At 47.0% G+C, this 12,969-nt stretch overlaps 1 long non-coding RNA gene and 1 pseudogene across 1 annotated transcript; both read left to right on the top strand.

Annotated features, from left to right (window-relative positions):
* Positions 1-2,117: 2,117 nt before the first annotated feature.
* LOC112064666 (uncharacterized) lies at positions 2,118-2,213 on the top strand (annotated as a pseudogene).
* Positions 2,214-2,293: 80 nt separating this feature from the next.
* On the top strand, positions 2,294-6,830 carry LOC114487004 (uncharacterized). Its single transcript, XR_003681568.1, has 3 exons — positions 2,294-3,094; positions 4,193-4,413; positions 6,323-6,830. It is a non-coding gene; the product is annotated as an uncharacterized lncRNA (long non-coding RNA).
* Positions 6,831-12,969: the final 6,139 nt, after the last annotated feature.

Below are 12,969 nucleotides of genomic sequence, written 5' to 3' on the forward strand. Positions count from 1 at the left end.
GGAAAGGGGCTCACGCCCCAGGTGGGCCAGTCGCCTGCGGAGAGGCCGGGCCTCGGGCCCTCAGCCAAGCCCCAGTGAGGATGGGGTGGAGGGAAGGGGGTACAATGAGACACGTACATGCTGTGTTCCGCACACTGTCTGCCCGCGGTAAGGGCCAGACCAACCGCTCCTGTTCGTACCAGCAGTAGCTGCGACCGGTCTGGCCCGACTCTTAACTTACGCGGGTCAGTTAACTCCTTCGTGGTTTTTCGTCTGTGAAATGCGGATAGTGATCGCTGTCACATCTTCCTCTCTGTATTACGAAAAAGCAACTCGACTTCGTGAATATTCAAGACGTTGTGAAAAGGAGTGTGTTCCATGGTCTGAAAACAAATGCAAAGCACGCCAGCCCCGGATCAGTAATTCCTGGAGTCGCGAGGTCACAGGGAGGAAAGCTCCGGTCCCCGTCCTGCTCCTCGGTCACCACGCGTGCATCTGTTCACAAGCCGGAGGCCACCACCCCTGCAGATTTATCCTGGAAACATCTCCGGTGCCTGCCCAGCGGGTGCTTCACGTGGGACAAGCGGACTCAGGCGAGGCTGGATGAACTGGCTCTCAAGGCCCGGCAGGAGCGGCTCTCGAAAGCCACTTCCCCGCTCGCAAGTCGACTCTGTCGAAATAGTCACACGGATTCCTTGTTGGCACAGCGGTCCTGCGAACTGAAACTGCTTTTCTCTTCTCTGACACAGGGTTTCTCAGCCTCAGCACTGCTGACCTTTGGGGCCGGACAATTCCCAGCTGTGGGGCTGGCCCGAGCACGGCGGGACGTTCAGCAGGGTCCCTGGCCTCTGCGCAGCAAGCGGCCCGCAGCGCACACCTTCCTGTCACACCCCCCAACCCTGTGGTAGCAACCCCAATGTCTCCAGACGTTGCCAGCGTCCCCGCAGAGCAAACCACTCCCCACTGAGGACCCCTGGCCCACCGCGTCCCTGCAGTATTGTGTGTTGAGGTGATGTCATTTCACTGACACATCTTCCTTTCACATTCCCCGTGTGTCCACACAGGAGAGGTTTTAGCTGAGATCCACGGCTACAGACTGTCTTCCTGTCTGGCTGACATCACCTGGTTGACAGCAGTGTGATTCCTGTGCGAAGATGTGCTCTGGAGTGACCATTTTTGGAGAAAGTCCCAGAGTATTCTGGGGGTGAATTTGAACGGCTCGTAGCCGCAGGAGAGATGGCAAATATACACTTAAGGCAATTCAGGAAAAGCTTGCCCCGCACCATCCCATCCACTGCCTGCGGATGAATAGGGGCCGTACTGTCCGGTACCCGTCAAGAAGGCTCGAATTCACCTAGAATTGAAGCTCAATTTCTCCAAAACAAAACAACCAAATCTGGGTTTCTGCTTTCCCACCCAGGCTTTTCGATTCTCAACCCTGTCACAGGTCGTCTGGGAAGTTTCTAATTGCTATTAAGGTTTTCTGCAAACGAGAAGACAGTGTATATTACTTTTGTAATTAAAAGCATCCTGTCAGATACTTCAGAATTCTTATAGCAAATCACGATTCCAGGTACAAAGTGACGTCGCAGGCACAAAACTCAGCCACATGACCATTTTTCTACATTATTTTCCCGGTACCAACTGAATTGCAGTTTCTATTATTTAAACGTGCATCACGTTTTACATCCTTGGCAAATACCTACAGAATTTTATTTCCTGTTGTCAGTACCCCTTCTTTTTTTTTTTTTTTTTTTTTTGTGGTACGCGGACCTCTCACTGTTGTGGCCTCTCCAGCTGCGGAGCACAGGCTCCGGACGCGCAGGCTCAGCGGCCACGGCTCACGGGCCCAGCCGCTCCGCGGCACGTGGGATCTTCCCGGACCGGGGCGCGAACCCGCGTCCCCCGCATCGGCGGGCGGACTCTCAACCACTGCGCCACCAGGGAAGCCCAGTACCCCTTCTTAAAGAGCTGTGTCTCCCCTTCCATTTGAAATGTTGATATAAAACCTCAGTTAGCTGGGGTGAGCAAGGGTTCTTCTTCGGACATAAGCCCAAACTCGGCTCCCAAGCTTCTCCTGGGGGGTCATCAGCAGATGATTAGCACAATGGAGTTCCACTGTGTGTGCTTTTTTTTTTTTTCTTTTTCGGCCTTTTGGCTCAGACCAAGTGTAGTATCTGTTCTTATCAGTTTAATACCATGTGTGCTTTTAACTGACACCAAATTGACTCTTTACACTTGGCTAAGAACCATGAAAAGACTAGACAAAAGGATACACAGTGCAGACAGTAACATCTGCCCCTGAGCTCAGAAGGCGTGGGTGTGTAGGAGAGCAGCAGTGAATCTGCCCCTCCTTCTGTGATTTCCGGCCTCCACGTGAGTGTGATTATATTGTATTATTTTTAAACAACACACCCCAGATAACGCAAATCAGCTACTTCAGCTGGTCCTCAGCCTGAGAAACAGTCATTTGTTTTAGCCCTGGAAGAAAAACTGATTATATTGGACTTATTGAGAAGTCCTTTGGTCTCCAGAATGGCCATCCCCTCGTAAGGAAACTTTAAGGGTTACATCAGTGACTCGGTCCCCTTTGCCGTATTCTCTGGACTGGAGATTGAACCAGGTGTAAGCAGTGATGCCTCGGTCGCTCCCCTATTTCCAGTTGGACAATGTCACCTTCTAAGGGCCCCTTAGAAGGGGCCCTGCCAGCTTCTTGCTGGACAAACGCACTTTCGCCCCATCCCCCTTCTGACTTGGGCATCTCTGACCTTTCCTTTTGACTTCTTCCCCCTCTGGAATCCATGAAAGGAGAAATATCCTTTACATGCACTACATTTTGTATCGTCTCTAATGTATCAACTTGTTCAATAGCTAACCATGTGGGTAAAATTCTCTCCACCCACCCTCCTCCTCTTATACACCATCTCTCTGTTCCCTTCTCACTTTTCCTTCTTCTTTATTTCCTTAATTCAGCTTTGCTTCAAACCACTGTCTACCTGGCACTTTTCAGGAGCCTCGGATGCAAAGGAGAGCACTTTGCAGCCCGGAGCTCAGGAACACAAGCCCAGGGGTAGCAGACAAAGATGCACAAATCCACAGAAGGCCAAGGTCAAAGGTAAACATTCTAGAATTCTCCACCTTAAAAAAGACAATTGCTCGCGACTGAATGAGTGCTGGCATAACATTTGCCACCATATAAACCTTTTAAGGGCATTCACAGACACCAGGTTTGCTATAATTCGGACTTGACATAAAATTAGTACAGTGACATAGCCTTTGCTTTCAAATATGAGGTAGGTTTTTCCAGCAGAAGGTATCATGGAAATTTGCAAGACACAAATAAATGTTAAAAGAAAATCCCTTGATTAGAAATATAGGAAATATCTTTCTGAGAAAAAAAAATTATCTCATTAATGCTATGTTCATACCTGTCACCTGCTAGGAGTTAATAAATGTGTCTTGAATGAATGGGTAAACTTACTTGGGTAAATGAGTACATTTTTCCCTGAATAGGAAAATAAATACCTGTATATCTTAAGTCTTGTCCTGCATTCTAACTGCACAGAGATCACAGAACAAGGAAATGTATCTTCACTTTGAGGAAGGAGGCATTGAGACCTTCCCTGAAAAGAAAACGGTTCTTTCGTTCTTTTTTTAAAATGGAAAATCTAAACATACCTTTTTTTTAAAAATAAATTTATTTATTAATTTTTGGCTGCGTTGGGTCTTGGTTGCTGCACGCGGGCTTTCTCTAGTTGCGGCGAGCGGGGGCTGCTCTTCGTTGCGGTGCACGGGCTTCTCACTGCCGTGGCTTCTCTTATTGTGGAGCACGGGCTCTGGGTGTGCAGGCTTCAGTAGTTGTGGCACGAGGGCTTCAGTAGTTGTGGCACGTGGGCTCAGTAGTTGTGGCGTGTGGGCTCTAGAGCGCAGGCTCAGTAGTTGTGGCGCACAGGCTTAGTTGCTCCGTGGCATGTGGGATCTTCCCAGGCCTTGGCTCGAACCTGTGTCCCTTGCATTGGCAGGCAGATTCTTAACCGCTGCGCCACCAGGGAAGCCCTAAACATACCTTTGTGAGTGTATCTCTTCTTTTAAAACAACAGCCACATCTGGTTAGAGTTAGTAGTACTCATAGCAATCATGTATCAAACACGTGTGTCCCAGCCACTGCGCTAAGAACTTCACAGACACAATCTCATTTGCTTTACTCTTCCAGCCCTCTGAACCAGTTGACTTCATCTGACCCAGGAAGAAAGAGACCCTTGAAGAGACTGATTTGCTCAAGGTCGCCCAGCTAGGAAGTGGCCTCACCCGCCTCCTTGGAGGCTGAGCTCAGGGCTCTGGACCCCCTCACTGAACAGCCCTTCCTTCAGGGACAGGGATGCAAAGATTTGTTTCACCTGCATCCTTAACCTCAAAACGAGTGCATCATTCCAGGTGAACAGTTTATGCTGCAGGATTATTTACGCACCCAGTGAAGCAAGTTCAGTCAATTGGCTCTAATCCAGATTTTTAAAAATATGTCAGAATCCAACACTGTGACTCCCCAAATCCCCATAGGTGCGCTAAAGCAAATACGTGGAAGACATTGGTGACCACGTGCAGTTTGACTGAAGACTGAGTTTCATAAAGACACCAGCTGATGCTGTCAACAGTTTCCCTTCCCTAGCTTTTGTCCAAGTTCCGTATTGTCCCTTCACAGTGGGGTAACACAATACTCTTTTCATCCAAGTAGTCGGCGGTTTTATTGGTTGCCTTTTTATTTATCCAAGATTGTGATTGTTCTAACTAATGTTTTATCACTTCCGTTAAGAAATCTATCATTGGGTTTCATAGATAAAGGCAGAGTAATGCAGTTTATAAAATAACCAAAATATGTCCCTACATTCCACTATTTTAACAGTAACCCTGCTGCCAAAACAACAGACGCTAATATTCTTATCAGTGTCTTTTGTATCCTGAAGGAAAGTGTTCACTAGTATAATAAGATAGAACTATTTGGGTATTTCTATGTGACCCCACCACCACCACTGCTGTCTTGGGTAATATCTGAAGGATGATTGTGTCAGACGAAATACTGTGAATCTAGACAAAGACAAGCTATGTAAAGGAAACACACAGTAAAGAAAATCTATAGTTTACAAACCAAATAGAATTGGAGCACCAGCCCAGAGCTGCCAGATTACCTGCCCTGATGTAACGAACAGTGATCTCTTCACATCAAATGTCCTCTGAAAAGAAAGTGGCCCCTGCCTGGACACTAGGCAATTGTCGGGAGCCAGTTCGTTCCTGGAAGAGACCAGGGGGACTCGGGTCCCTGAGCCGTGCACCAAGAGACGCTCCAGATGCGAAACAGTGAAGGTTTCATCGCATCACGTGGGCGGCGCTGGGTAGATAGTAAGGAACGGGGAAACTGGGCGCAGGGTGGAAAAGTCCTGGGAGGTGGGGAAGGATTCTGAAACTCATCCTCCACCCTCAAGAGTCAAATTTCAGTCTTTCAAACAAATCAGTTAGGAGAGAAGGAAACCAAAATGAAAAAGAGAGTTTTCTTCATAGCTTTGTGCTTCTGAAGTGCAGTGCTATTCATCTGAAGTCTATTAGATACAATTAGAAACCCAGCTACCCTCGTCTGGAGCATGCTTTAGGATAATTGCTTTGATGCGCCCATAAAACATATTAACAATAACTCGCTGCTGAGATTTTGTGTAGAACTTGGGATGCCTACAGTCTTTAAAGGATGCATAGGAAATATGGGGGGAAAAGCAAAATTATAAACTGTCAGAATGGAGAGATTGAAGTTCAGCTACCTTAAGTTCCAATGAAAAGTAGGCATGATCGTGAACTCTATCTGCATACTACCATAGTTAGGATGCCCCCTCCATAGATGCCAGCAAGAGAGGGGCCAACCAGGGCCGGGGGTCCTGCCGTGTGCACAGCCTCACGCCTAGGACCCGTCCTCTGGGGGAAAGAGCACTCTTTAAGTAGAGTCTTCTGCTGGGGCTATTTGATACCCAATATGAGTAGACAATTTCCCTCAAATATGAGGGGGGAAGGTCTGCCTCACTGAATGCTGTGCCCCGTGGCAATGGATGTGCTGTCAATTTCCGCAAAAGCCTCTGTGTGACAGATCACCTCTGACACCATGAATGCCATCACAGCAGAAGCTGTGCCCTTCTTTGTTGTCGGATGTGAAATCCTACAGTGCAGAGCTCCGTCCTCCTCCTGCTTTCTTTTTGACAATGCTCGTTTGCATCCCCAGTAGTTGGAAGTAATGTTGGAGACTGGGTGCTTGTAGGATATATGAGGGATGATTAACAGAGATTCTGACACGTTTCACTTTGAACAGGTTTGCCAAGTTCCGGATGATTCCTCTAAGCACCAGTAACTTAAATATCACCCAGCTGAGGACAAAAAGCCACAGTTGCAAAATACATATCCTGTTGGGTGTAGGGTTTCTGCCAAGATCAATGAGAAGAGCTTGAAGGTCGTGTGATTCCCACACGGAGTTCATGAACTGTGCTCAGTCTCGCACCTTTTGAAGTCTGAAGACACATCGAAAGAACTTTTCATTCTTTCACCCATCTCTTCATTCATTCAGCTAATGTTTATTTAGGGACTTCTGTGTGTGTCATGTTGCGCTAGGTCCTGAGTTGAGTTGGTTAAGCAGGAAGAGGTAAAAGTGTATTCAGGGGGAAAATTACATAATCTCTGAAAAAAAGATCTACAAAAACATTGTATTAGATGATAACATTGAAGCAATGTTAAATTCCTGAATATTGTCATTATATTGCAATTATGTAGCAGAATGCCATTGTTCATAAGAGGTGTATATTCAGGGCTAAGGTGTCATGATGTGTACAACTATCAGATAGTTTTGGCAAAAAGTATATATGTGCGTGTGTATGTATACACACGCACATATATAATGTATCTACAGTGTATATATATTATGTATAATCTATATTATGTGTGTATATGTATCTTTATAAAGAGAGAAAGAAAATGTTGCAAAATAGTAACAAGTGGTGAATCTAGGTGAAGAGTGTAGGGGTGTTCATTATATTTATCTTGCACTTTTTCTATAGTTTTTAAATTTTTCACAATAAATATTTAGAGGAAAATTCATCATCTCTAACTTTAAGGAACTTGCAATCTGGAGATCAATTTATTTTTTCTAATAAAAGGGAAAAGAGGGGAAGGTTAGATTTAAAACATAGGGTCAGAAGTCACTTGAAGGATGTTGAAACTATTAAGTCAAGGCTGGGAGTCTATGGTGAGGAGGTCTTGGGGGCCCGTGCCAGCCATACCCAGAGACTTAAGTATAAGGAAGGAAGCCCCATGGCAGACGATGTTGGGTGCAGCTGACCCCAGCCTCTACCCGGGGGTCCAGCCGGGTTCCAGCCCACAGTGGGTGCCCTCAGGGAAGCAAACACTGCAGGGCTCCATGGAGACCCCCAGCACCTGGAGAGGGGCCCCTGCTGTAGACGAGTTCCTCAGAGAAGATGACAGCAATCCAGCGTCTGATCTATCCTATCAGCCCGACCTTCATGCTACAGATGTCTCCAGGCACTACAGAAACGATGGCTGAACAACACCTGAAAGGGCCTTTAGTACTGAGGAAAGCAGAGAGGATGTTTATGAACATAAATCAGAAAGAAGATGGAACAAACACCCTGGCTTTGTCCTTCTTCAGAAGGACTTTACAGAAGGTGATGGAAAAGAACACGGATACAGCGGGCAGCCAGGCCTGACCGCGCCCCAGGCCCAGCGGCTCTTTCCCGCTGCCATACCAGGCTCAGCCCTCCTGCGGGGCTAGGAGAGCCTGAGCTTCTTAAAATGTTAATGATGTCAACACAAGATGGGGAGGAGAGAAGAGCGCCACGAGGCAGCCTCCTCCCTCCTCTGAGTTTTTCTGAACAGTACCACCACTCATATCTCCCCAACGTCCTTCCTCTCTAATGGGTTATTTACGCGCCTATTTCAACTTCAGTGGTGTCTCTCGAATTGGTCGCCACCTTCCCGGGCTCACTGTCACTACCATGAGTTTTCTTTTGTGTGTGTGTGTGTGTGTGTGTGTGTGTGTGTGTGTAGTATGCGGGCCTCCCTCCGTTGCGGCCTCTCCCGTTGCGGAGCACAGGCTCCGGACGCGCAGGCTCAGCGGCCACGGCTCACGGGCCCAGCCGCTCCGCGGCACGTGGGATCCTGCCGGACCGGGGCGCGAACCCGGTTCCCCCGCATCGGCAGGCGGACGCGCAACCTCTGCGCCACCAGGGAAGCCCCCTACCATGAGTTTTCTAGCTGGACTTTCTGAACTCATGCACCAGCCCCCTTCGCCGTGTCTATGATTCTTAAAAAGCAACCGCTGTTAGGCCTTCTCACAATGCTGATTCTTGGCTCATGGAAGTACTGTTTGTGATTTTAAAACATTTAGGGGAATACACACTACTATATGTAAAATAGATAACCAATAAGGACCTACTGTATAGCACAGGGAACTCTACTCAATACTCTGGAACAACCTATAAGGGAAAAGAATCTGAAAAAAAAAAAAAGATACACGTGTATGTATCACTGAATCAGTGTGCTATACACCTGAAACTAACACAACGTAAATCAACTATACTTCAAATTATATATACATATATATTATATATGTAATATATATATTATAAAAATAAAGCACTTAGGGGATATTCAGTTTGGTTCCCCAATTTACGACTTACTGTCCAGAGTGAGAGCAGGTAGCGGACGTATACCTCTTCTGTCTCACTGTCTTCCTGCTGGAGCTACAGGCAAGAGCCTCTCTCCTACCCGGTTCTAGAAAACTGCCTGCTCTGTTCTATGGAGCCAGATGGGGTGATTAAAGCTCTTGGCAAACACAGCCCAGCGTTCCTAAAGTAAGAGAGAGGAAATGGCCCTGATGTCCCAGCAGGGCTCTTGCGTTTAAAGAGAAGAAGCCAATGGGAGACACATCTGAGAACAGAACCTGGACAGCCTGCTCCAGAGCCAGAGCTCGTTCAGTAAGAGCCCACTCTCTTCACCTTCCATCCTTCACACCCTTTGTCTGAGTTTATCCCTTTGGTATTTATGCCTTCGGATGTACCCTCACACAAGTACAAAACCGTAGTCTGATTGACTGGAACAGAATTCTAATACATATGTAATCATAGTAAATGACAAAAATAAAATCAATTATTTTTCCTTTTTTACTCTATTTTTCATACGATGTGCTAGCTTTCTGAAGGCAATGGAATCTTTTTATGATTTAGACATTTTCTTTTTTTAAAAGCACTTATTTATTATTTACTTATTTATTTATTTATCTATTTATTTATTTCTTTATCTGTGCTGGGTCTTCATTGCAGCATGTGGGGTCTTCAGTTGTGGCATGCGGGATCTTTTTGTTTTTTAGTTGTGGCATGTGGGATCTAGTTCCCTGACCAGGGATCAAACCCGGTGGGCCCTCTGCATTGGGAGTGCGGAGTCTTTGCCACTGGACCACCAGGGAAGTCCTATGATTTAGACATTTTCAACATTGAATACCAACAATGGTTTTCTAGAAATGATAAGTGCAAAGCTATTAGGTTATTTCCAAAAGATTTTTAAATTTGTTTATTTTTTATCCTTTTCCTCTCAGACTGTGGATGATGAGCTGATGACCCACATTACGTGACAGGAACAAAAACAAAATGAATAACCTATGAGCGTTCTTCCCCCTTGGCTGGGCAGCTCGTAATGGGGGAGCTTGGGTGTTGTTGGCTGAAGCGATTGGATACGTGGGTCAAGGACACAAAAGAACAGCCAACTGGAAAAGCAAAGTGAACTGGATTGACCTTAAGGGCAGAGATCTTTTTCTCTCCCGTAACTTCTTATGGGAGAAAAAAAGATCTAGAAAGAGGAGAGCAGAGGAAAGTGGGGTGAGATAGACGAACCCCCATACAAGCTGAAGTCTTGGAGAGTCTGGGGGTTGGGGGCACGGGAGAGGGAATTAGAAGCAATTCTCATGTGAGCTGTTGAGATTTTGAGAGTAAAGAGAATGGAAAAGAGGACTTTAAGAAGAATTTGAGTGTGTTTTGAATGTGCCCCTTTAGAGAGGCAACAGGCCAGCCTTAAGTTACTTTGAATCACCGTATTTCTTCTGAATGGGATTTTCGCCAGAGACAGGCCGTAAGATGAACAAGGACTGATGACTTTATGCAGGTTAAAAGTGCAAGATAAGGGAGATCAGCTCCGTGCTTTGTGACCACCTAGAGGGGTGGGATAGGGAGTGTGGGAGGCAGACGCAAGAGGGAGGGGATATGGGGATATATGTATACGTATAGCTGATTCACTTTGTTATACAGCAGAAACTCACACACCATTGTAAAGCAATTATACTCCAGTAAAGATGTTAAAAAAAAAATATATATATATATATAGAGAGAGAGAGAGAGAGAGAGAAAGCAAGAAAAAAGTGCCAGATAAGAGTAAAATTAATTTAGGAAAATCGGCTTAGGCCCCCGTGTTCCCCCAGGGAAGCCTCAATGTCTGACTCCCAGAGGGAACTTTGTTCCTGGGTGTGGAAAGAAAGACCGATTCACCAGGAAATGGCCAGTGTGAAAATTCAGATTCAGGGATCCTTGTAAAAGGTATTTTAATGTGGGCTAAAAGATCTTTCTAACATTGCAAACCTCTTCCTAACCCATATGTGACCAGGGCCTGTCTAAGAGGTCATTCTGATTTCTTAGTTCATGTTTTCCTTGGTATTTCTTCCTACTGTGATTTCTAAACATGTATCAACTGATTCTCCACCCCCCTTCCCAGCTTTTTTAAAAGAACACCTTTCTTAAGCAACACTTCACCTGTACAAGAGCTGAGAGAAGGAAGTCACAGAGAAGCCAACACGGTCACAGTCACATTCTCTGCAGTTCATGTGGGTGAGTCACACTGGGTTGGGCAAGCACTTCTTAGGCCTCAGTTTACGCTGACAAGCTTCGTCATCAGGCTTCTTAAGTAGTCATCTTCAGAAAATTAAAGATTTTTAAAGGAATAAGAGTGGCCCTCGGTGCTCTGCTCGTGTTCAGGGTTCAAAGGAATAGATGGATGTTGGATAGAAGAGTGGATGGATGGGTGGATACTGGGTGGGGGAGGGGATGGATGCTGGATGGAGGTTGGGTGGATGCTGGATGGAGGTCGGGTGGATGCTGGATGGAGGTCGGGTGGATGCTGGATGGAGGTTGGGTGGATGCTGGATGGAGTAGTGGATGCATGTTTCCCTCAACAGCCAGTTTTTGGGTGAGGTGAGTGTGGAGATGGGATGTGGGGACAGAGATTTCCCCTGGCAGTAAAGAGGACAAGCAGGAAGGCAGGCCAAGGGCTGGGCTCTGGATGAAGGTAGAACGTGGACAGACAGCACTCAGTTTTCCACGCCAGACTTGAAAAGCAGCTGCAGGCACTGAACATTCCATAGACGCTTATGGCCAGGTTTCAAGTGTGAGTCCGCTGTACCTGCACAGAACTTTTGTTCCCATCAAAGAATGTATCTCTTACCCAGTTGGTTTTAAATTGCTCCCCAGCACCCAGGTGACCCATGCTTCTCCTGTGGCCTTCTCTCAGCCGGTTGTCAGGGAAGGGGAAAGGCACAGACTGAAAAGGGGTGTGAACCAGTGGTGATAACCGTCAGCCCCAGGAAGGCCCACCCCCATCCTAGCCTCTGGAGCCCTCATTTCTGTTTGGCCTGGGCTCTGTCCTCTCCCGCCCTCTCTGTGTTCTCCCTACTTTGCCGCCCAGAGGCTGCCATCTGGCCTTTCCCATTCCTCCTGCACCTGCAGGGCCTGGGAAACAATCCCCAGGGCTCAAGTTTGTGGTGTCAATCACTGCCTTTGTTGGAACGATGAAGGGATCCTTCTGGAATGAGTGAATCTATCAGTCATTCTTCATTTCAATTACCATCTTAGAAGTAATTCTGGAACTATTACTCAGGGACCTTGGCCATAAGAATTTTATAAAATTCTGGAGCCATTACAACTGTCTGTTTCCCTAGAGTGATTCATGGTAACTTTAAAAGTGAAAAGGGCCTGTTATGGGCTAAATTGTGTTCCAACCTCAAATTCATATGATGAAGTCCTAAGCCCCAATACCGCAGAATGTGACTATATTTGAAGATAGATACTTTAAAGAGGTAATTAAGTTAAAATGGATCACCAGCGTGGGCCCTGATCTAATATGATTGGTGACCTTTTTAGAAGAGGCGATAAGGACACAGACACAGAAGGACAAGCATGTGAAGACGCAGGGAGCAGAGGGCCATCCACAAGCCAAGGAGAAGCCAGCCCTGCTGACACCTTGATCTCAGACTAACAGCTTTCGATTGTTTTAAGTACCACCCCCAGGTCTACGGCGCGTTATGATGGTAGCCCTAGCAAACAAGCACAGGGACTGAATACCCACATGCAGGGGAAAACAGAAGGCTTTTCCCCCTCATCCTATAGGAGCGGGAAGGGGAGAGGAGGAGCTGGGGGCAGGCCAAGAGGAAAGGAAGAGGCCCCGTCCCCAGGAAAGTGACCGGGGCTCACAGCAGAGAGACCCCCGTGAGATCCCGCCTGCAATATTTTACAGCCGAGCGGAAGCCCCAGCTGAAGAGAGTAGGGTAACGTTTAGAGGCAGAACCAGGGCTTCCCTGGTGGCGCAGTGGTTGCGCGTCCGCCTGCCGATGTAGGGGAACCGGGTTCGCGCCCCGGTCTGGGAGGATCCCACGTGCCGCGGAGCGGCTGGGCCCGTGAGCCATGGCCGCTGAGCCTGCGCGTCCGGAGCCTGTGCTCCGCAACGGGAGAGGCCACAGCAGAGGGAGGCCCGCATACCACAAAAAAAAAAATAATAAAAATTAAAAAAAAAAATAGAGGCAGAACCACATTTACACACCCACAGCACCACAGACGATAGGCGAGTGCAAAGAGGGAAAAAATATAAAAAGTTGACTCCAAAATGCAAAATGCATTGAGTCCGAGCCCATTT

This window comes from Physeter macrocephalus, chromosome 10 (genome assembly GCF_002837175.3).
Source record: "Physeter macrocephalus isolate SW-GA chromosome 10, ASM283717v5, whole genome shotgun sequence".
Taxonomy (NCBI): domain Eukaryota; kingdom Metazoa; phylum Chordata; class Mammalia; order Artiodactyla; family Physeteridae; genus Physeter; species Physeter macrocephalus.